Below are 24,641 nucleotides of genomic sequence, written 5' to 3' on the forward strand. Positions count from 1 at the left end.
TCATTTTTGGAGGGGGGAAAATGCGTCCTATAGGGCGAAAAATATGGTACTTTTTCAGAACAAACTGAAGTGCCCAAACCCCCATGTTCAGCAGCTGCGAAGAGGCACCAATTCATGCCAAGTGTTTGCCTTTTGCACCTCACTCCTGTTGCTGGATCTTGGGGTCCAACAAAACACAAGGCAGATCCCACGCACCTGAAGTCTGCCCTCCCCTGGTATAGACAGGAGAGTTCAGCAGAGCTGGGACCCGTAGTACTGCCAGAATATCCATAAGGTGCCAACACTAAAAGCAGTGTGCCATTTGTTTGTTATTGGGTTAAAAACAAAACAAAAACGCCAATCTCGCTTTCTGGAAATAAAGTGTGTCCCTTGACAAGGGGTTTCATGATGCAGGAATTTCTCGCGCAACCAATTTTTAACAAGGCAATCTGTTAATTTTATAGGCCTAGGCCATCAACCTTGGGGAAGAAGAACCTTAACACAAGTCACAAAAGCAAACACAGGTATTTTCTTTTCCAAGAGAGAGAGAGATTGCCATGCCAAGGGTGTCCCGTGTCGTCTTAAAGACCAACAGATTTATTGCTGCATAAGCTTTGATGGACAACTTCCATCAGCTGCATACCATAAAGAGATTCTTAAAGTTGGCTGTAACTATTAAAGACAACCACAAAGGAAACAAAACCTGGCTTGGCTGCATCAATAAAACTATTTTTGAAACTACCACTACTAAAAAGGCCAGAAAGGAATCAGAATGAATACACGGGTACTTTCAACACTTTGGAGAGTCTTCATTCTACAATGCTACGACAAATTTTAGGTATCAGCGTCTTCTTTTTCTGGCAGCACTCAACAGTACTCAGTACCATCAGCTTTCTGCCCCCTGCCCAAATCTTGTGACGACCCTCGTGGTCTCTTCCAACTCTATGATTTGGCTATTGCCTCCCCCATTCCATGCTCCCAGTTCCTAAGAAAAGGTTGATTAGGTGGCAAGGCAAGCATCAATGCTTTTATCCCCTTGCAGTTCCCAGCCATGCAACAGAGCAAGGCTTCAGAGGCACCCACAGCGCAGGCGCCTGGCAGTCACGTGTGCGCACTACTTTCCCACTCTTTAGCCAGTGGCAGTGGTGGTGGGTGGGGCATGGAAGGAGGCAAAAACAATAAGTCTGGGGTACGGGGGGGGAGGGACGCGGGTGGTGCTGTGGGTTAAACCACAGAGCCTAGGACTTGCTGATCAGAAGGTTGGCGGTTCGAATCCCCGCGACGGGGTGAGCTCCCATTGCTCAGTCCCAGCTCCTGCCAACCTAGCAGTTCGAAAGCACGTCAGAGTGCAAGTAGATAAATAGGTACCACTCCAGCAGGAAGGTAAACGGCATTTCCGTGCGCTGCTCTGTTTTGCCAGAAGCGGCTTAGTCATGCTGGCCACATGACCTGGAAGCTGTACGCCGGCTCCCTTGGCCAATAAAGCGAGATGAGCGCCGCAACCCCAGAGTCGGTCACGGCTGGACCTAATGGTCAGGGGTCCCTTTACCTTTTACCTTACAGGGCGGAAGGGGGATGCATGCCTGCGCATGTGCAGTCAGACAGCAGCACAGGCGCAGTGCGGCCCACCTGCTATGAAGGGACAGGACAGGACAGGTGGCTGCCTGGCTGCCTGGTCAGCCCATTGGGTGGCAGACATTTTGGGGGGGGTTCCCATGACCCCCCCCCCCCCGTGAAAAGGGCAGTGGCAGTAGCAGGTAGATTGCTATGAACCTGGTGAGTACCAACACCATTTTTCCAAGAGAAAAAGGCACTGGGTATCAGTAAGGTGTGAGTGAGAGTGATGGAGCTGTTAGTGTTTTGGGCTAGGAGCTAGGAGATAAAGTTTCAAATCCCGACTCAGCCATTAAGTTCACTAGCTGACTTGAGCCAGTCACCATCTCTCAGCCTAACCTACCTCACAGGGTTGTTGAGAAGATGGAATGGGATGGCGGAGGGAGGGGATGCACTTCGACTGGAGCAATTTGGAGGGGAAGTAGGGTACAAATGCCGTAACAATGTCAGAACTCTTTCCCGCTAAAGCATTACTGCAGAAGATTGTAATGCAGAATTTTCTCTTCTACCAATCAGGCCTGGAGCCATGCCAGGGTCACAACCAGGGGCTCAGGACCCCAACAACAGGACCCACTAGCACTGAAACTGGTCTCAGGTCCTCCATATGGGGCAGCTGGCTGTGTAAACCTCCACTTCAAAAATTTCCAAGATGTTTTCCAATGAAACCATGTTAGGAATATAAGAAGAGCCTTTTGAACCATCAATGGCCCAGCTACTCCAGCATCCCGTTCTCCCAGGAGCTAACCAGATGTCTATGGAAAGTTGGAAGCCTGGAAAAGAGGAGACTGAGAGGAGATATGATGGACACCTTCAAATATCTAAAGGGCTGTCACATGGAAGATGGAGCAAGCTTGTTTTCTCCTGCTCTGGAAGATTCAAGTTACAAGACAGGAGATTCCGCCTAAACATCATGAAGAACTTTCTGGTGGTAAGAGCTGTCAGATGGTAGAATGGACTTCCTCGAGAGGTTGTGGACTCTTCCTTCTTTGGCAGTTTTTAAGCAGAGGTTGGGTGGCCATCTGTCATGGATGCTTTAGTTGAGATTCCTGCATTTGAACTAGATGACACTTGGAGTCCCTTCCAACTCTCCAGTTCTTTGATAGCACCTAAGTGCAACAATAGTTGTGGTTCCCAGCAACTGATATTTGGGGGCATACAGCCTCTGACAGTGGAAGCAGAGCATAGACATTGCTCTGGGGCACGGTGGGAAATGGGCAGATCCCAGCCCCGCTTGGAGCGCTGCTGGCAGGAAAGCTTGAAGAGGCCCAGCCAGAAGGTGTATTGTGCCCAGTTTATACGGATGCAGGTGGCGCTGTGGTCTAAACTTCTGAGCCTCGTGGGCTTACCAGTCGGAAGGTTGGAGGTTTGAATCCCCACGACGGAGTGAGCTCCCATTGCTCTGTCCCAGCTCCTGACAAACTAACAGTTCGAAAGCACACCAGCGCGAGTATATAAATAGGTACCACTGTGGCAGGAAGGTAAATGGCATTTCCAGGTGCTCTGGTTTCCATCATGGTGTCCCGTTGCACCAGAACCAGTTTAGTCCTGCTGGCCACATGACTAGGAAAGCTGTCTGTGGACAAATGCCGGCTCCCTCAGCGTGAAAGCGAGATGAGCGCTGCAACCCCATAGTCGCCTTTGACTGGACTTAACTGTCCAGGGGTCCTTAACTTTTTTTTTATTGATGCAAGGAACACAAAGACCCATCCTTGTCATTTCCCCCTTTCTTCCCCCAAAAGAAACAAAGGGAGAAAGCCCCACTTTCCCACCCCACATTTGAAACCCAAACTGACTCTCCTGACCCTCGTTGGAGCCAGCTGCCTTCGTCCACATTCCAGCCAAAAATAATAACAGAAGAGCCCAGTTTGGAGGAGAGTTAATCTAATCTTCATTGCTTCAGTTTTAAAATATCCTGCTTGGTTTTGGGTTTCTTGTTACATGGAGGGATATGTTTTTAGTGAGATAGGTCTTAGCGTAAAGGTCCTTCGTGGAAGCTTCGTGTAACTAGATACCGAGGAAAGCCAGCTCTGCTGCAGTCCAAACAACACACACACACACACACACACACAGAGAGAGAGAGAGAGAGAGAGAGCGAGAGAGAGAGAGAGAGAGAGAGAGAGAAAGAAAGAGACGGACAGACATCGGCATCTCCACAAGGCAACCCTTTGCAAGCAAGCTCTGCTGAAGCCGAACTCCCGACAGCCGTAATTATGTTAATGCCTCTGCAAAAACTATTTATAAATTGTGCTTCATTGTAGAAACCTGCAAAACGTGTCAGCAGCAGCTCCCTGATTCTTCCCACCCTCAAAAAAAGTTTACTTCTGATTTGAGAGAGAGAGAGATACCTGCATAATTACATTTCTTTCTCTCTCTTTTTTAAAAAAGAAGAAGACGACCCCTCACTCATACATTTTAAGGCGTCAAGCCAATATTTTCTAGCTTCTGCTACTATTCTGCTATGAAGGAGACTGAAAATTTTACCCCTTAGGAGAAAAAAGTTTAGGATACATTTCAGGGATGTGACATGAAATTTACACACCTGTGCAGGCACATAGTAGGGACAGCTGGAGGATGTTCAGTCTGCATTCTCAGGTGAATTGAACCAAATCACACTTCCTGTACACATCACAGCCAGATCATAATGGAATTACCGTATTTTTTTGCTCTATAAGACTCACGTTTTCCCTCCTAAAAAGTAAGGGGAAATGTGTGTGCATCTTATGGAGCGAATGCAGGCTGTGCAGCTATCCCAGAAGCCAGAACAGCAAGAGGGATTGCTGCTTTCGCTGCGCAGCGATCCCTCTTGCTGTTCTGGCTTCTGAGATTCAGAATATTTTTTTTCTTGTTTTCCTCCTCCAAAAACGTGTGGTCTGGTGCGTCTTATAGAGTGAAAAAATATGAGCGCGAAAAATACGGTATCCTTCAGTTTTCACACTTTTCCTGTTCAAAGAACAGCTTTGAGTTCAAAGAGTCCCAAAATGCCTATTTTAGGTTAAAAGCACGGAAAGACAGAATCTCGCCCTCTTATATACCTAGCGATTACCGCGCTCTGCAGGAGAGGACCTCTAGATCCCATCCTATCATTAGGTTTTTTTGGTTAGAGCGTGGTGCTGATAATGCCAAGTTTGCAGGTTCGATCCCTGTATGGGACAGCTGCATATTCCTACATTGCAGGGGGTTGGACTAGATGATCCTTAGGGTCCCTCCCAACTTTATGATTCTAAGTCTTCCTTGTGTGTTGCTACTGGGATCCAATTCTCTCCTGCCATATAGAGCCAAGGGCTATGCAGAAGAGCTCTTGTCCCTCCTTTATCCTGCTGTTCCTGAACAGCAGAAACATGTGCAGGACAAAATAAATAAATTTTACAGAAATCTTCCATGTACCTGTATTCCTCATTGAATGCAGTGGTGTCATCAGGGCAGGACTTGAGGGCAGAGGTCAAGGGTCCCATTCAGAAAAATGAAGCTGGGCTGACTTACTACACTTGAAATGATACAGATTACCATCCAAAGAAGGGACCACTGTGCCCTAAAGTCTAAATGTACAGTCGTACCTTGGATCCCAAATGCCCTGGAACTCGGACGTTTTGGCTCCCGAACGCCGCAAACCTAGAAGTGATTGTTCTGGTTTGTGAACATTCTTTCGGAACCCAAATGTCCCATGGAGTTTCCGCGGCTTCCGATTGGCTGCAGGAGCTTCCTGCAGCCAATCGGAAGCCGCGATTTGGTTTTCGAATGTTTTGGAAGTCGAACAGAATTCCGGAATGGATTATGTTCGACTTCCAAGGCATGACTGTTCTTTACTGCACCACTGAGAAATGTGGGTGCAGAGGAGAGAGGCTCAGCAATTGCTTACACAGGGCCCCCTCCAGGAAAGACTTTTACCACCAAGTCGTCAAGGGCGATTTCATCGATGGGCCTAAGACAGCCTTAGAATGAGAAAAGGTCACTTATCCAATGTTGCAGCTCAAAGACCATCTCCTGCAAACAGCTTGATCTAGGCAGCCATTGCTTACTCCAGGGCTGGGGAACCCCAGTGGTTGGAGATAATGGGAGCTGTGTCCAGCAACATGTATGCCCTCCAAGGATCCCTATTTTCGAGGGACAGTCCTGGAATTACGAAAAATTAAAATTTGATCCAGGAATATCCCTATTTCCACCACCAGTGCCACCATTGCCACGCTTAGGGAGCAGGATGAGCTGGTATCAGCAGGGGCAGAGGCCTCCCATTGCTTCTCCATGGCCACTGCCCCTGGCCTCCTCCTTTCAGCAGCTTGTCCATGGAGGCGCAGATCAATTCTGCGTCCAGGGCAGCTGTTTACCAGCTCCATCTGGTACCCAGGCTGAAACCCTACCTGCCCACAGATTGTCTCGCCAGAGTGGTGCATGCTCTAGTTATCTCCTGCTTGGACTACTGCAATGTTCTCTACGTGGAGCTACCTTTGAAGGTGACTTGGAAACTACAAATAATCCAGAATGCAGCAGCGAGACTGGTGACTGGGTGTGGTTGCTGAGACCATATAACACTGCTCCTGAAAGACCTACATTGGCTCCCAGTATGTTTCCGAGCACAATTCAAAGTGTTGGTGCTGACCTTTAAAGCCCTAAACGGTCTTGGTCCTGTATACCTGAAGGAGCATCTCCACCCCCTTCGTTCAACCCGGACACTGAGGCCCAGCTCTGAGGGCCTTCTGGCAGTTTCCTCCCTGCGAGAAATGAGGTTACAGGGAACCAGGCAGAGGGCCTTCTCGGTAGTGGCGCCCGCCCTGTGGAATGCCCTCCCATCAGATACCAAGGAAATAAACAACTATCTGACTTTTAGAAGGTATCTGAAGGCAGCCCTGTTTATGGAAGCTTTTAATGTTTAACAGACTATTGTATTTTAATATTTTGTTGGAAGCTGCCCAGAGTGGCTGGGGAAACCCAGCCAGATGGGTGGCGTATAAATAATATATTATGTTGTTGTTGTTGTTGTTGTTGTTGTTGTTGTTGTTGTTGTTGTTGTGGCTGCCAGAGAACAGGCGAGGAGGAGAGGCTATTGCTGCCTCTGAAGCCTAGCCTCACATATTGCGTCAGCTCTGATGTGTAGACAGGGGCAGACCCTCCATGGTCAGAAAGAAAGAGGGAGTCTTGATTTATTTTAAAACAATGCTTTGTGTGTCCATGTCTAATTTTGCCCCTTTCTAAAATTTATTAAATGGTGTGTGTTTGTGTTTTTTGTAAACCTGCCAAAGAATAAAATAAAATAAAATCAGGATTGAGGGGTTTTCTCAGGACGGTGGAAGGCATGTGTGCTGCGGCTTCATTGATGTAGTGGCGGTAAAAATGCTCTGCTGGGGAGGGCAAAAATGGGGTGTTGAGGGAGGTTAGTGGGGAGGCAGTGAGAAATGTCCCTATTCCCATCTGAGGAATGTGGGGGGTATGCATCTGAAGGGCCACAGGTTTCCTGCTTCAGCTTACTCACACTGACGAAGTTGAACCAACAGGGCAAAAAGGTTTCCTTGCTACTGTCTCGCTTTGGGCTGTAAACAATGTACAGTGGTACCTCGGGTTAAGTACTTAATTCGTTCTGGAGGTCCGTTCTTAACCTGAAACTGTTCTTAACCTGAAGCACCACTTTAGCTAATGGGGCCTCCTGCTGCCGCCAGAGCACAATTTCTGTTCTCATCCTGCAGCAAAGTTCTTAATCCGAGGTACTATTTCTGGGTTAGTGGAGTCTGTAACCTGAAGCGTCTGTAACCCGAGGTACCACTGTACGTATGAAGCCAGCAGAGCTTGCTTCTGAGTGTAGGATCCGCCTGGGAATCTAAACCCTTTAAGTTCAGCTTCCAACAGATCAACAACTTCCACAGTTTCACTTTTATGTCCCCTCCTCTTAAATATATCAGGCATCTCGTTCTTGAGCACAAACTTTGGATGCATCAAGAAGCAAAGTGCCAAATCTCTCTGCAGCGCTGATGCAATTGTGTTCCTAATGAATCGAGCCTAGACTCAGAAGTCTGCAAAGCTTTTATTTGTGAATAAAAAACAAACAAACACTATTCATTCTTGCATATTCATTGCAAACCCATTCCTCTCTCTGCACAGAAGAGGAACCTTGAAATTAATGAGCTTCAGTTGGCTCTAGCGAGTCTACTCTGAGCAGGGCAAGCGTTGGACACAACGGAAAGTTTGCAGAAGTACAAACAGGGAAAAACAAATCACACGTGTGTATATAAGACAGGGCATAGCCCAATGAAAACGGAGCACAGACTGTCTGCAGCTGACAAATGAAAACTGAAGAGGGGAGGAATGGAATATCCTGGAAAGGGCATGGCTGGCTGGCTGGCACGCTGAAGAGGAGCATTCCACATTGCTACATTTTATTGCAGCACCTATTTGTATTAAGCCTCGGGAGCAGTAGCCTGCCAGGCGACAGCCAGGCGTGCAGGAAAGTGGCATCCTGGTTGGCATGAACAAGCGTGTGATGCAGAGAAGACAGGAGCGCTGTTGCAAGAGGGGCACAGAGGACGATGCTATGGTATAAATGGGAAGAGAGGAGAGTAGGCTGCAGAACACAAAGAGGCGGGGAAAACACTTGAAAATGCATACATCTCAACCTGGCATAAGTTACGTGAGGCTTCTAGTTTAAAAAAATAAAAATAGATAAAATTAAAAACAAACAAGTATGAAACCTATGCTTCTCATCCCCCTCTAGTGGCTATTTCCTATAGAGTAGCTAAGATGATTATACTGGCAGCTGCAGTTGTAAGTGGACCACTGTTTCTGCTCCAGGTGTGTTCACAGTACCACTTAATCTGCATCCAGTTTTTGAAGCCACATTCACACACCACTAGCAACAAACCATAGAGAGTCTGCATTTTCTTTTCTTTTTTCATACTTTACAAAGTTGTTGTGGTACTTCACCAGATTTTAATCTCTTACAGTGTTTGTAAGAATGGATTTCAAATATCATTGAATTTGTCCATGGCAAGTCTGCGTTTATATGCAAGTTGTTCATATGTTGCAAGTTTGTGTAAGTCTTCAATCCAATCAGAGAAGGGAGCCACATTTTTATTTTCCCAATTCATCAGTACCAGTCTTTCTGCTGTGGTAAGGGCACAGAGAGTCCACTCATATTGTCCTTTTGTAAGGTTCCATGTGCCTGTATTTTCTTGACAAATGTTGCTGCTTGATACATTTTTCCCCAAACCGGCTTCAATCAGACTATTGTGTTTAATAGACTATTGTATTTTAATATTCTGTTGGAAGCAGCCCAGAGTGGCTGGGGAAACCCAACCAGATGGGTGGGGTATAAATATAAATATTATTATTATTATTATTATTATTATTATTATTATTATTATTATCATCATCATCATCATCATCATCATCATCATCATAGAAAGCTGGAGCATACCCTAAGAGCCATGGCATTTTATGTATTCGTCTTGTTCATTCATCTCTCATTTATTTATTGCATTTGTGTTCTACCTTTTCATCTAAGGAACTCAAGATGGCACCCATGGTTCTCCTCCCTTTATCCTCACGACAACCCTGTGAAGTAGGTCAGGCTGAGAGGCAGTGATTGACCAGGGGTCACCCAAGGAGCTTCTTGGCCAAGTGGGGATTTGACCCCTAATCTCCTAGGTCCTAGCTAGTCCCACACCTTAATCACAATGCCACATCTGCATGCATGTGCAGTTGGCGACTTCAGGGTTGCAGGGGTGGGGAAGCCAAAAAGGTCATGTGCATTGGGTGAAGACAGTCTTGCCCCCTCTCTAATGTAAACATCATGCAAATGCATCTCCAAAATCACGGGAGACTGATAATTGCCTTGTTGTGTTTTAAGCCACTAATGTGAACATCCCCTTAGATTACATGTGGGGTCTGTGTAGAATGCTACCCTTGAATTTGATGACCCTTCAGGTCCACTGTTTTACTTTTCCCCCTCGTGGCACACATGCATGGCCAGCGCTTTTCGTTTCAAGATACAATGCAGGCAAAAGCTTCACGCGTGTGATGTGGGCTCTCTAGCACGAACCAGGACACAGGACCTATCCATATGTGGCGGGGGGGGGGGGGAATCAAGAGGCTGAACCACAGTTCATAAATCTTCTGGACATGCTGCCTGCAGCTCATGGGAGTTGTAGTCTAACAACATCCATAAGGCCACCAATTCCCTACCGGGGCTCTAGTCTAGCTGTTCTTAAGAGAGGAACAACTGCTTTGTTGAGCTGTCTGTAAACACAGCTCTAAGTTCAGGCACAGAAAAAGGTGTGCAGAATTAATCGAGGGGCCAGAGAGACTCACCTATGAGGAAAGATGACGAACATTGGGGGATTTTGAGTTGAGAAGAAAGTAGATTCAACAAGGATGATATATCTAGAAATATGCATGGTGTAGAGAATGGGTAGGCAAACTAAGGCCCGGGGGCTGGATCCGGCCCAATTGCCTTCTAAATCCGGCCCACGGACGGTCCAGGAATCAGCGTGTTTTTACATGAGTAGAATGTGTGTTTTTATTTAAAATGCATCTCTGGGTTATTTGTGGGGCATAGGAATTCATTCATTTCCCCAAAAAAAATATAGTCCGCCCCCCCACAAGGTCTGAGGGACAGTGGATTGGCCCCCTGCCGGAAAAGTTTGCTGAGAAAGCGGGTAGCAGTTTTAGTCCCTCACTCATAAGTCATCCAGTGAATCTGAATGATAGATTTCAGGACAGACAAAAGGGAGCATTTCTTCACACAGCATAGATCGAAATGTGGGATTTGGCCCCACGAGAGCCAACGAGAGATGGCCACCAATTTGGGAAGATTTAAAAGGAGGATTAGCTTTAGCATCTAATGACTTCGTCTAGCAATGGCTACCAGACATCATAGCTGCGTATTGCCACCAGCACCAGAGGTGACATGCCTCTGAATGCCAGTGTCTGGGGTACAGCAGCAGGAGAGGGCTACTGTACCCACAGACATCTGCATAGTCACTGCAGGGGGACAGGCTGTTGGGCTGGACAGGTCTCTGATCAGATTCAGCAGGACTTTTCCTACATTCATCTTTCCTTCTTCTTCGACCTTGAATAGCACCCACGTCTCCCCAAGGTGCAACTGAGCTCATTTTCATTCCAGGCCATTAAATTCCAGAGGCTCATTAAAGGAAGCCAGGAGCAGACAGAAACGCTTTGGGATCTGCACGGGTTGGGCTATGTGAGCCACAAGAAGCTTCTCCACTGCCCCATAAGTTCAGGGATGCAGTCCATGGTGCCTTGTGGCTGGGATCTACCTCCACGGCCTGTGGATACTGGCTGCTAGGAATCACAAATACAGAGACAGCACTCTTGCACTCAACTCCCGCTGGTTGCACTGGTTTCCTAGTGGCATCTGGCTGCCCACAGTGGGAACAGGACGTTGCACTAACTGGGCCTTTGGCCTCATGCAGCAGAGCTCTTCCTACGTCAGGTTTAAGTTTTGTTAAGGTGGCTACAGACAGCAAAAGGCATGGGGCAGCAATGGGGCAGGGAGGGAGCAGAGTTCAGCTTATGTTGATGAACCTTATACATCCCTCAAACAGTGGTCTACATTTCCACGTAAGAGGTCCCAGATTCAATTCTTCACATCTTCAGTGGAAAGGATCAGTGGCATCAAGGTATCTCCCCAAGACCTTTGAAGAGCTGCTCCCAGTCAGCTGCACAAAACGCTGGGCTGGGTGGACCAATACTCTTCGCTCAGAACAAGATAGTGCCACGAGCTTCGTATCAGAGATCAATAAAGGAGCAAGAGTGTGTTGGTGCTATCTCATTGGCTCAAGGCTGTAGATCTGTTTTTGGCAGCGGCCCAGATGAAAGGATACACCAGAGTGTCTGATTTCAACTTGGGATATTTATTTATTTTTCCTGTTAAAAACTTCTAAAAATATGAAGGCTAATTTAAAGTTGAAATGGATGAAGCCAGACACTTCAGACTTACGAAGCCCAGCACTCAAGGACTCCATGCAACCTTATTTTGTAGCTCTACTTTATAATCTGATACTGAATTCTATGTTGGTTGGTTTCACTCACTCAACTCTCTCTCACACACACACCCTCCACCTTCCAAAATAACTCTACAATCAGGCTAAGTTATGCCAGTCACAAACTACTCCTATTACAGTTTATTCTGACTGCAACTATGAAGTGGGGTTGGTTTGTCATAGTTAACATTTTTGGCAGGAGCTGAGTTGTGGGCGGTGGAGGGGGGGAGAGGCGGAGCTAGGAGTAGGGATGACACAAACAGATTTCAACATGCTGCAAGGAAGTGATTGCAAGTCTCTCCCCTGCTGTTGATGTACATGCGTAAGAGACACAAATACTGTGCTTGTAATGAGGTTAATATAAATGTACAGCAAACAAAGGAAGGTGTAGTTACAGCTGCTTTTCACCCTCCTTGCAGTTTTCACTCGTCCAAAGATGCATTCTATCCAAACAAGATCTGAGTCCGACATCTGTTTTGTAGACTCTCTCTTGTCCACAGTGACTCCCTGAACCCTATAACTCTGGTCCATCTGCATCATCCACACACCGACCCTTTCCTTCACTTGATCTACCCTCCACTCTGGTCTGCAATGAAACTGACCAGTTTCACTGGTGTGGAAGTCATTCCTGCTGTAGATGGATTGAAATGGAATGGAGAACTAGGTTCACCACCTTGAGCTCCTTGGAAGACAGGCAGACTGTAAGGGCAATAGTAGCATTCCATTTTTACCACTGAAGTATAGGTCATTCTAGCTTAAGAAGGCCGCTACCCAAAAGCTCTTTCCCATCCACATGTTTCCCTCCATGTTAGTTTCCATTGGTCTTTCGTTCCCCAAATGAGTTGGGGGAATTAGGGAGAATGGTCAGCAGTTCATTTCCATGGGGGACATGTGGTGCATTGTTTAGAGCAGGAGGGGGGACCTTTGGACCTCCAGATGTTGGTGGCTCATCAGCTATAGTAAGCAAGTCAAATGGCTAGGGCAGATGAGAGATGCAGTTCACCAACATCTGGAGGTACAAAGAACCCCAACATCTGGGCTAGAGTCAAATGCCCAGGGCAGATGAGAGATACAGCTCACCAATATCTGGAGGGCCAAAGAATCCCCACATCTGAGTTAGAGTGTAGGACCAGGGATAAAATCCCCACTTGACCATGAAGCTCCCTGGGTGACCTTGGGCCAACTCTCAGCCCAACCTACCTCTCAGGGTTGTTCGTGAGGACGATATAGGGAGAGAGGGAGACAAGAACGCCATCTTGTGTTCCTTGGAAGAAAGTTTAATATTTAAATGCAATAAACCAACAAGGTTGAGAAATGTCCAGGTCCTAACCACATTTCTGGAGTTGAGGTCTACCCACCCACCCTCAGGTAATTCTGGGGATTGCTGTATGCATGGATAGTGCTGGGTAAATACAGATAACAGGCAGGGCTGTATCTTCAGGCTCTCACAACCTAACCAGCCTTCAAAATACAAGGAGTTTTCCTCCATAGGGCTTGTTTGAAGACCAAGGCACAACTGCCAGCAAGAGCCAGCCACTGTGCTGTAGCGGTTGAAGAGCCAGACTAAGCAGCAGCAAGATCCAGATTCAGATCCCAGCTGAGCTGTAAGAAATCAACTGTGTGACCTTGGGCCAGTCACTGTCCCTGGCCTAACCTGCTTTGCAGGGCTGCTGTGAAGCTCAAGGGGTGAGGACCTCAATGTGTAAGTCTAAGGTTAAAGAAATGACAGCTATTTGGAAGGCAGGAAAGGAACTATCCTAGATAAGGAAAGACAGGAGAGGAGGAGGAGAATGATCTGAAAGGGAGATTTTAATCAGTATGTTCCAGTCACTATACTTGGGCTTCTCTGGAAAGAAGCACCCCAAGTGTAACACTGATTATATCCCAAGGTGAAGACCAGGAAACTCAGCTTAGTTTAAAATCACCTTTATGCACAATTGGTTTAGCCTTGACGTTCCCCACCGTACTCCCCTTCTCCTTAAGGCAATTTCAAATCCTTTACGCTAACTCAGTCTTCCCCAACATGGTGCCCTCCAGCTGTTTTGTGCTACAACTGGAGGAGACCAGGTGAGCAAAGGCTGGAAGAGGAGTCCAGCCAAAGAGAGAAAGTGGGAGCTTTGGTGTTGGGTGTTTTTTTCCTTTTCCTTTTAAGTTATTATTAAAAGCCACTCCGGCAGGTCTTCTCCTCAGCCCCACTGGGGGATAAACATGTGCAATACACTCCTTTTATTTCATCAGCAGCTTTGCTGCAAGTGTTTTTGTCCAATCTTTTTTGCTCCTGAACTCGGGAGGCAACTGGGTTTGGGAGTTGATCAAAGACAGCTCTGGGACCCTTTTGGAGGTGAGGGCAGACAAGGGTCTTTGGGGGTGGGATGACATGCAGGCAAAAACAGCCGCAGGCAGCCAGAGAAATAAGCTGGGAATGAAGGTGGGGAAACAGACAGAGAAAGGAGAATGAACGGCGCCAGCCCAACAAGCCCCCATCGGGATCCCACAGATCCCAAGAAACGGAGAGATGTTCTCTAAGGAAAGGAAGAGGAGCTGTTAACCGGAATGGTTAGTCTGCTGGACCCTCTTAGAAGTTTACTAAATCGTGCCTCAAACAAACAAACAAAGTGATTTCTTTAGGTCACCACGCACCAATGAGATTTCATAACTTATTGCTATTTCTCCGGGATCTCGGCGTGCATGGGAGGGGGGCGGCGTGGCAGACAGAGAGACAGGAGAGAGAATCGAAGACATAACAAACGCCGAGCGAGGCAAACACGCCGAGGGTGAGAGACGCACAACTCAAAAAACGACAACACAGATTTCCAAGCCGGCCTCCGCCTTCCTGTTCGCTCTCCAGCGAGTCAAAGGGAGGGAGAAGCTAAGCCGGGACCAGAGCTCTCTCCGAAGACCCTCTCCAGATGGGGATGAGCACAAGAAATATTATATATATACACTGTATATAACTGCATGTATAATTGCATTTTTATCATCGGATCAGCATGATCACAACAAAAAAATATTCTTAAATTATATTGCTTTTTAAAAATAATAATATCACAGTGCTACTAGTTTTATTTATACAATTTTTTTATTAACAACTTCCTGCGAAACCAACTCGCCTAGAGCGAAATAATGTCTAACGCAGGCGCAGCGGCGGCAGCGGGATCCAACCCACGTTTACCCAGAAGTAAGTCCCACCTAGTTCAAAGGGGTTTATTGCTAAGAAGCGCTGCCCTAGGTGCGGGAAATAGAGAGCCACCGATTTCCTGACGGTGGGTTTTATTCGGAGGGGGATGGGGAAATGAGACTTAAAAACAGCTTCGCGACGTTTAAAGAAATAGATGGATGCTAGGAAGGGGTTTCTCCTTCGTTTGAGAACACGGCCTCGAAACTCTGCCAAGTCGGCGAGCGCCCCGGGGAAGGCATCCGCGCCCCCATCACCCTCGCCCCCGGTTGCCCAGTTCGACGAGGCTCCTCGTTCCCACCGGCAGCGCGGACCGGATCGCAGCCTCGCGCAAGAGATCCGCTCGCCAACGAACTCCCTAGCCGGCAACATACAGAAAGGAGGATCTTTTTGTTGCTCAGGCGGAACAGCCCGGGAGCGCGATTCTCCCTGCTCTCCGGCGAGCGCCTGGCCGGAGTTTCTTCCCCGGGAGACGGGCGCCGCCCGAGGAGGCGAGAGAGACCCTGCCCAAGCCGGGCTCTTCTCCCCCGGCCCCACTCGCGTCCCCGGGCGCCTGCCGTCGTGCAAGGCTCGGGCGGGGAGGGAGCCAGCGAGCGAGCGCAGCCTGTTCTCCCCCCGCGGCGACAGCGACGCGCGCCCCTTTGTCTCTTCGGCAGACGGAGCGAGCCAGCAGGAAAGGAGAGCCGGAGAAAGTCTGCCTGAACGAGCCGCACCAGCCCGGCCTCGGTCACCGGGGCCCCCGCCCAGGCTGGCGAGGGTGGTCGCCGCCTCTGCCTCGGGCGCCCCTCCAGCAGAGCGCCGCCGCCGTCCCCCGCCTCCTCCCCACCTGCTCCCTCGCCAGCCAGCCAGCCGCGCGCCCTAGCCGGAGAGCCCCGGCCGTCCCCGTCGCGCAATCGGCTGGATCTCCCTTCAGCAGGCCGTGCTGACAACTCGGCCCAGGGACCCCCCAGCAGCGGATCTCCGGCCCAGCGCGAGGCCCCGCTGAAGAATCCGGCAACAAGCCCCCTCCTCCCCAATCGCTCCGCCGAAATACGCTCCAAAACCCCCCAGATAGGCCGCCGGCCGCCAAGTCTCGTGGCGCCCTGAGCGAGGGTCTCTCCCCAACACCGCCACCCCGAACTGCGTTCTCCCGGCTCCCCGAGCCAGCCAGCGGCAGCTTCCCGGCCGCTCTTCCCGACTCTGCCTCCGAAGAAGAAGAAGAAGAAGCCCCCGCCGAGGTGCATCCCAAAAGTTGGACGACGACGCGTCTCGAAAGCAGCCCGCCTCCGCCACTGCCGGCACTCGGAGCCGTCCAAAGCGCTACCGGCGAGGCTTTCCTAACCTTCTCCTGCACCGCTCGCGGCTCAAAAGTACGAAAAGGGGGGGTCATTCTTTCCCCGCGCCCCAAGCCTATCACCTTCAAAGCCCCCACAAATTAGTCTCCCGTCACCGCACCCCGCACAGCCTCCAGAAGTCTCCTCGACCCCTCTTCTCTCCTTTCCCGACCCGTCCTCTCTCAACTTTGCGGTTCCGCCAGCCTCGCCTCCAAAAGGCAGCCCCGCAAACCTTCCGCATCTCGCGCCTCTCCTCACCCCTTCCTATCTCCGCCCCCTAGAACCCCATGCCAGTGTGTCTTCCCCCCCTCCCCACCTCGGCCTTGGAGGGTCCCCTTTGCGCCTCCGAACCCAGTTCTTGCGCCTTCGACAGCTTCGGGAGATCTCTGGGCGCCTGCCTCTCCCCAAACACCCCACCGCCGCTCCACCTGCAGCCTCGCACCTGCAGACGAACCCAGAAAGACACCCGCCCACCCGTCTCCAAACACATCCTCACGGAGTCCTTTCCACCTCTGCCCTCCTCGACGGCACCGTTCCCACCAAGCCCGCTTTGTCCCCCCACGCAAGTCGTCCTCCCTCCGTCCGTGACCACCCCGCCCCGGCTGCTCGGTTGTCCTGCCCGTCAAAGGCTCAGAGCTCAGCCAAAGTCCCTGGCTCGAGAGAAGGAGGAGGGAGGAAAAGAGAAACCGGGGGGCGTCTCCCCGACGGCGCTGCACGGAAAGCCCCCGCGTGCCCCCTTTCCCTCCCCTGCTCGCAAGCCTGGCTCGTGGCCGGTGCCTGCTGCCCAGCCAGCTGCAAGCACAGCAGCGGGAGCAGCTGCTGCTGCTGCTGCTGCTGCTGCGAGCGCAGAGCCCGCTTTGCCCGCCCCTGCGAGTCTGCGACGCGCCGCGACTCGGCTCCCTGAATGACAGCTTACCTGCATGCCAATCTTCATCAGACTGACACCGGCCTGACAGCGCAGCCTATACTCACTGCCTGGCCCTGCCGCGCGTCAGCCCGGCCCCGCCCTCGACGGGCACACCTCCTCCTGCCGCCCGCGCACCGCCCCCAGCCCGGCCCCGAGCGCTGGTGCTCGACAGGCGAAGCGCGCACCCGCGCGCACTCGCGCTCCCAGCCGGCTTGTCTCCCCCTAGCGGACTCGCTCGCCTTTCAAGCGGCCGCCTCCGCTGCTAAGAGGGAGATCCTTTCCCAGAGCGTTTTGCCTGCTGGCGTCTAGAGATGCTCTCCCAGTGGGTCTCTATCTCTCTACTTTGAGGGAAGGAAGGGGCACAATCCGGCAGGTGCGGCTTGCCGGAAGGAAATCCTTGGTAGTTCTTCTTGCTCCAGTTCTGGAGGAATGTTGCGGCTTAGAGAGTCGCCAACTTATTGGTTTCTGTGCACTAAACTGCACAGCACTGCCTGCCGTGATTCCGGCGGATTCCTGCCTGTTGAGGTTTCTGAAAAGGGCACACAGGACTAGGAGAGACTGGATTTTAATGCTGGCTGGTTGCCCCCACCCCGCCTGTATTTTTACCGGAGAGTGAGTCCCAAGGCTGTTCTCTTTCTTCGCGTTGCTGCCAGAGGGAATGGGGAAAATAACATAACCACTTGTTGGTAGCTTTTGTTCGTTAAATTGGCAATTATCTCGCACTCCCTTCCCTGCCTCTATTTAAAAAGGCCATAATACTGATGTTTTTTGGTAATATGCAAATTTATTTAAATTTAATTAACAATTAATCTGTCAGAAGGCGGAAGATCAATCAATTAAAATTCTTCAATCAGTGACAGCCCTGCTCAAATCTTTCATGATATTATTACAGTTCTTTGGAAACAGAAATAGGCTGGGATATTTTGGGAGGTAGGGGAGGAAGAAAAACAATGTGCTTTGGGGCTTTTGCCCTTCCAGATACATCAGGGCTGGGGAACCTGTGGCCCTCCAAATTTTGTTGAACTTCAACACTCATCATCCAGCCCAGCTAGGCCAATGGTCAGCCATGATGGGAGTTGTAGTCCAACAGAATGTGGAGAGCCACAGCCCCCCCCCCTGCTTTAGACCAAAAGCATAAAGAGTACATGTTTACCCTGGAGGACATGTCTGTGCACACATTGTACCTTTGGTGCACATTCGCAGCACTTCCTTTTCCTCAGAGGATTCTGGGCACTGCAGTTTGTTAAGGGTTTCTGGGAAAGGTAACTCTGTGGTGCCCAGAATTCGTTGAGGGAAAGAACGTGCTGAAATGTGCTTTAAAGGTATAGTGTGTGCACAGCCCACGGCCAAATGTGAGACTGCCTCTGCACACTGAAAAGCTGCATGTAAAATATTCCACCATGTGCTACTTTCACGCTCACTGCTGTTCTGTGATAGGGAAAAAATATACCTGGTGAAATGTTGCCTTCTATGCAACCTCCTAAGAAGTACAGTGGTACCTCGGATTAAGAACTTAATTCATTCCGGAGGTCCGTTCTTAACCTGAAACTGTTCTTAACCTGAGGTACCACTTTATCTAATGGGGCCTCCCAATGCCACCACATGATTTCTCTTCTCATCCTGAAGCAACGTTCTTAACCCGAGGTACTATTTCTGGGTTAGCGGAGTCTGTAACCTGAAGCATCTGTAACCTGAAGCATCTGTAACCCAAGGTACCACTGTACAACAGCCTTCTTCATCATGTGGACCCAGGAATCCCTAGGCATTCTTATTGCTTGTCTTTCTCCTTCCTACCCTTTAAACAAGAGTTTTGTATTTAATTTAATTTCAGCCATGCTTGCGGAGCTGCAGGGAAAACACAAGCAACTGTATCTTTCTTCCAGTTAGATTACACTCCTTGTGTTTCCTTCATGACCAGTGTCCTGTCTCGCACTGTCTGGTACGAACCAGGAGTACCATGTTGCAAAACTATGGGCTAGTGGCAAATTACTGTCTGGTATGAACCAGGAGTAGGATGTGGGTGGCGCTGTGCGTTAAACCACAGAGCCTAGGGTTTGCCGATCAGAAGGTTGGCGGTTCGAATCCCCTCGACGGGGTGAGCTCCCGTTGCTCGGTCCGTGCTCCTGCCAACCTAGCAGTTCGAAAGCATGTCAAAGTGCAAGTAGATGAATAGGTACCGCTCCGGCAGGAAGGTAAACGGCGTTTCCGTGCGCTGCTCTGGTTCGCCAGAAGCGGCTTCATCATGCTGGCCACATGACCTGGAAGCTGTACGCCGGCTCCCTCGGCCAGTAAAGCGCGATGAGCACCACAGCCCCAGAGTCATCTGCGACTGGACCTAATGGTCAGGGGTCCCTTTACCTTTATGAACCAGGAGTACCATGTTGCAAAACTTTGGGCTAGTGGCAAATTATTGTTATTGTTGCTCTTACCACCACCAAAACAAAACAAAACAAGAGTTTTGTATAACTAACTTACTGCATTCCTAGGCAGACTTGCATGGGACATCAGAAGCTGCCTTGTACCAAGTCAAAACATTGGGTCCATCTAGCTCAGAGCTGTCTACACTGACTGGCAGCTGCTCTCTTGCATTTCAGACAGGGATCTCTACCAGCCCTACCTGGAAATGCCAAGGAATGACGTAGGGACCTCCTGCATGGAAACTCAACCACTGAGCTACAGCCCATCTTATGGAAATAAAACTATTTTGCATTCCAGCTGTCACTGCAAAATAATGCCCCTCTCATTCCTTCTAATGATGCTTCCTTGCAAATGGCAATCGAACCAAAATGGGGCAGAAAAACAAAAGGTATCAACACAGTTCCGGGTGCTCAAAATTTTGAAGAAGTGTGATTTTTTTAAAAAGTAATATTCTAGAACTACCCAAAAAGGGACATAAATCCTCCCAAATCAGTGTGATGTTGAATTGAGTGACTAAAGGGAAACTGATGAGGGAAGTGGGGCTGTGAATTGTCATGCTTCAGCCCCTAATTATAGGAATTATAATGGTCGGTATCCTTAAACCCTGAGAATGAGCGAAGATGTACTGCAGCAGTTTGTTGCAACTTCCATTTACGAATGTCCAGATTTTTGCCTTTTGAATATACCTTATTAAAACAGTACTAGTACTAGTTTCAGGGGTTTTTGTCATTCATTGCCCTTTCCACAATCCCAATAAGTCCCTGAGTGGCACCTGAGGCTGCATCTTGTTCCTAGTGCCGAAAAATCCATGCGCATGAACACCACGGCACAAAGCAGCACATAGGTCTGCCATGATTCGTGCCAGTTCTCTTCCTCATCCTGTCTGCCATGCATTTTAAAAAATCCTGTTCTTAAAATGCTTTCTAAAGATACATTCCTGTCCCCCACCCACCCACCCCTCCACTCTACATGCTCTGACAAATTGGCTGTTAAAATTCCCTCTCTCTGCCAATAGGCACAAGGGAAACTCTGCAAAGTCATCTCAGCTCTTTCATGACTCTCTTCTCCAAAAACAACCAGCTCTCCTGAAAAGCAAACATCTCTCTTCGAGCAGCAGGGCTCCTCAATGAGCATGATGGACATTTAACTGCTTCCTAAAATATTATTTCAGTTTCCTCTGGTCTTGATATTAGCAAAAAGAAGGTCGCATTAACCCCACTAGGACAGCGTTGCCAAGATACCTGGCTCCTTCTTCTGCATTTAATGGGCACCTTACAACACAGCCCTATGCAAATCCCACTGTGTTTAATAAGTCCTACTCACAAGTAATTGTATGTAGCATTGCAGCCTTAGTTGCCAGCTAGTTGCTATTGCCTGTACATTTACTATAGTTGCTTTTATATACTGCATTTATCATTGCAATGCCATTTATGTGGCTCTAGTGTTGTAGTTTTAAAACTTAGTTTTGTACTGTATTTTGATTTTGTTAAGCCTCTATGGGTTTTGCACAATAGAAAAACAGACGTTTTGATGGTGATGGTTGCGTTCAAGTAGCAGATTCAGTCCTAGGAGTTCTGTTCCCTATGCAGCCAAAATCAAACCACCCAGGAACAAGAGGGAACCCCCAAAGTTTGTGAAAGTACAAAACAAACACCCTTTAGGGGAGAAAAGCAGCACTGGAGGCAGGATGGAAATGCGAAAGGGTGGAATGGAGCACTCTGGAAAGGGGCATGGCTGGCTGGCTGGCACCCTAAACCAGATCACTCGGTGCTGCAACATTTTGTTGCAGTTCCTACTTGTAAAGACATCAAAGCAGTTTGCTCTGCAGACATCAGTGAATGAAGCTTTTCATTACACAGAGTTAAATGTCAGCACCTGCTCCTGTCGACGCATCAGACTGCTGTTATTGGCCTATGGAGAAAAGGCCAGTTAAAATAAAAACAAAAAACTTGGCAACTCTACTCTGGAACAACTTTTTTAAAAGTCATGATCTGGAGTTGCAGCAATAGGTGGACCAGATGCAAAAAGGGACAGGGATTCTGTGCAGAAGAGATTAGCAGTGGGAAGACCAGATACAGAGCACAACAGGTATTATGTGTAGAAGAGACCTTATATCCTCTCAGAGCTGCAGTTTCCCAGAGTTTCCTGGGGGAAAGGACTGATTGTTTAACTACTCTGAAAACTGTTGCTTTGGGAGAGGGAATAAAAAGGTAAAGGACCCCTGACAGTTAAGTCCAGTCGTGAACGACTCTGGAGTTTCGCAAACAACTCTGGGCTTACAGCGCTCATCTCGCTTTACAGACCGAGGGAGCCGGCGTTTGTCCGCAGACAGATTTTCCAGGTCATGTGGCCAGCATGACTAAGCTGCTTCTGGCTAAAGCAGAGCAGCACACGGAAACCCCGTTTACCTTCCCGCTGGAGTGGTACCTATTTATCTACTTGCACTTTTTTGGGTGCTTTCAAACTGCTAGGTGGGCAGGAGCTGGGACCGAGCAACGGGAGCTCATCGTGGGGATTTGAACAGTAACCACTGAGCCTAGGGCTTGCCGATCGGAAGGTCGGTGGTTCAAATCCCCGCAATGGGGTGAGCTCTCATTGCTCAGTCCCAGCTCCTGCCAACCTAGCAGTTCGAAAGCATGTCAAAGTGCAAGTAGATGAATAGGTACCGCTCCAGTGGGAAGGTAAACGGCGTTTCCGTGCGCTGCTCTGGTTGGCCAGAAGCGGCTTAGTCATGCTGGCCACATGACCCGGAAGCTGTACGCCGGCTCCCTCAGCCAATAAAGCGAGATGAGCACCACAACTCCAGAGTCGTCCGCGATTGGACCTAACGGTCAGGGGTCCCTTTACCTTTATCTAACAACTCCCAGCACCCTTAACAGATGACAGCTCCCAGGATTCTTTTGAAGAAGCCATGACTGTTTAAAGTGTTTGGTACTGCTTTAAATTTAAATTTTAGTGCAGGTGAGGCCTCAAACTCACCTGTCTGCTAGCGCAAGAGCCCTTGCAACTAGCAGATGGAGAACAGTGGATTAGGCCCTCTTTGAATAAAATTATGAAGTAAGAATTATGTACTGAATTATGTAGAAAATTTCAAACTTAGAAAGCGGGGAGTAATCATACAGTTATGTTTTGTGGGCTCGTTTTAAAATGGCGTACACCATGTAAATAGCTCCAAGTCTGCATCCATTAGCAAAGAATAATAATACATTGGCTGTTTTCATATTTTGAAGGGGAAGGGACTCAATCTCTCATTATTCTAGCTCTGTGGTTTAAAGCAGAGAGCAGCACAATTGGTCAAATTCGGAGCCATTTGCTCATGTTAATTTCCTGCCAATTTCTTTCTTTCTTTTTTCAAAGATGCAATTAAGGAACCAGATAACTTGAAACATTTCTGCTGCTTCTTTTTTTTAATGTTGAGATGGATTATAATCCTAATTTGAAAATGCTTCTTAATGGACCATTAGCCACCCTTGACTTCTTCTCGGGTCAGCTAAATACCTCCCACCACTGCGAGGCAGTTGGCAGCAAGAAGATAACAGCGCTCACCTCATTAGATATTATTGCTTCAGCAGCAGTGGGGTTTTTTTGGGGGGGGGGGGTTAAGTAGAGTAAAGTAAAAAAGGGTGACAAGAGACAACAAACCTCAACTATCACAAAGATGGATTCATGGTCCTCTAGAAGTTAACCTGCAATCTCCCAACTTACTCAGAACAAACCAAATGAAATCAATAGACTGATGTTATCTAGGCCTGTTGATTTCAATGGGTCTACTCTTAGTATGGCTAACATTGGCGAGCACCCTAAACGTTCTGCAAAAGTTTGACTAGTAAATACTTTGCCAGTTTATGATTATACTTTGCTGCATGTGTGCCAGAAATTGAGAGAGAGAGAATGAGGAAAATGGCTCATGAGAAGAAGAAGCAGAGTTTGGATTTGATATCCCACTTTATCACTACCCGAAGGAGTCTCAAAGCGGCTAACATTCTCCTTTCCCTTCCTCCCCCACAACAAACACTCTGTGAGGTGAGTGGGGCTGAGAGATTTCAAAGAAGTGTGAGTAGCCCAAGGTCACCCAACAACTGCGTGTGGAGGAGCAGGGAATCGAACCCAGTTCACCAGATTACAAGTCCACCGCTCTTAACCACTACACCACACTGGCTCCCTGAGTTAGTATGTGGGGGGGTCTGTGTGTGTGAGAGAGAAAGAGAGTCTAGTGTGAGCCTGTAAGCATTGAGGGGGGGGGGGAATTGTGTGCATGTAGACGTGCGATTCCCTCACTTGTGTGTGTCTGAAAGTGTGGTCACGCCAGCCTTTTGGCCACGCCCACCATTGGCAAGTGATCCCTGAAGAGTTTATCATGGGACATTGTGCTCTCTGACCAAACCTGCTTGGCTAAAAAACACCAGGCCCAACAAATGATCTCTTTACAATATGCTCAAGCCTTTTCTGAAATAGTACTAATTTGCAGAGAAAGCATCGTGTGATGGGCTGCTGTTAAGACACGGAGTGGGAACCTGTGAGCCTTCGAGATGTTGTGGAACTACAACTGCCATCACCCTCAACCAGCTGGCAAGGGTGAACAAACCCAAAGGCCAACCATTTCTGGAAGGCCAAAAGTACAGCCTTTCCCTGCCTGCAATGAGAAGCTGCAAAATATATTTGCGTGAATAAGGAGCTAAAGGTGAGTTTTCTTGATGCAATTAATAATGATTTGTGTTGATGGGGTTTGCTGGGTCACTGGCTTCTTTCAAAAGAATAAATCTGTTGGACTAGCAAAGCCACCATATGGTCCACTATAAGACCCCCCCCCCAAAAAAAAACGACCCACCTTTGATTATGTGACACTGAAAGAAGAGGAAGGAAGAGAAAGACAACAGAAGGCATGTGGGAGGAAGGACAAGCAGCCATTTGTGGGGAAAGCGTGCCATAAATTGTTTTTATTTTGGCTATTTATTTTCCAGGGCATACTTTGCCAAGCAGCCGCCCTCAAATGTTATTAGCCTCTGCCTGCTCCCTGGCTGTTTCTGTGCAGGATGATCAGACAGGTGTTTTTTCAGCATCATGAATAAAGGTGGCCTCTTACAACATGACCCACACAAGCGAAAAGAGGAAAAGCATCACCCCAAAGTTTGCATATGCTCATTTGATGTACAGGTGCAAATTTAGGGATAACATAATTTGAATAGAAATCAGGTACATTTGACCAGGTGATCTGTATGCTTCCTTGGTCTGCTGTCCAGCTGCCCACT

General features: G+C 48.6%; 1 protein-coding gene and 1 long non-coding RNA gene across 9 annotated transcripts in view; one reads left to right on the forward strand and one right to left on the reverse strand.

The window, feature by feature from the left end:
* The window catches only part of PKNOX2 (PBX/knotted 1 homeobox 2), a 432,230-nt gene extending 415,115 nt beyond the window's left edge, over positions 1 to 17,115 (reverse strand). For all 6 annotated transcript variants that reach the window (XM_077919659.1, XM_077919658.1, XM_077919660.1 and 3 more), the window contains exon 1: positions 16,984 to 17,115. The gene's annotated coding sequence lies outside the window, so the exon portion shown is untranslated. The remainder of the gene's footprint in view (positions 1 to 16,983) is intronic.
* The window catches only part of LOC114585261 (uncharacterized), a 28,092-nt gene continuing 18,173 nt past the window's right edge, over positions 14,723 to 24,641 (forward strand). For all 3 annotated transcript variants that reach the window (XR_003703844.2, XR_003703843.2, XR_013390902.1), the window contains exons 1-2: positions 14,723 to 16,103; positions 23,861 to 24,073. This is a non-coding gene — a long non-coding RNA (uncharacterized LOC114585261). The remainder of the gene's footprint in view (positions 16,104 to 23,860; positions 24,074 to 24,641) is intronic.

The sequence above is a fragment of the Podarcis muralis genome, chromosome 15 (genome assembly GCF_964188315.1).
Source record: "Podarcis muralis chromosome 15, rPodMur119.hap1.1, whole genome shotgun sequence".
Taxonomy (NCBI): domain Eukaryota; kingdom Metazoa; phylum Chordata; class Lepidosauria; order Squamata; family Lacertidae; genus Podarcis; species Podarcis muralis.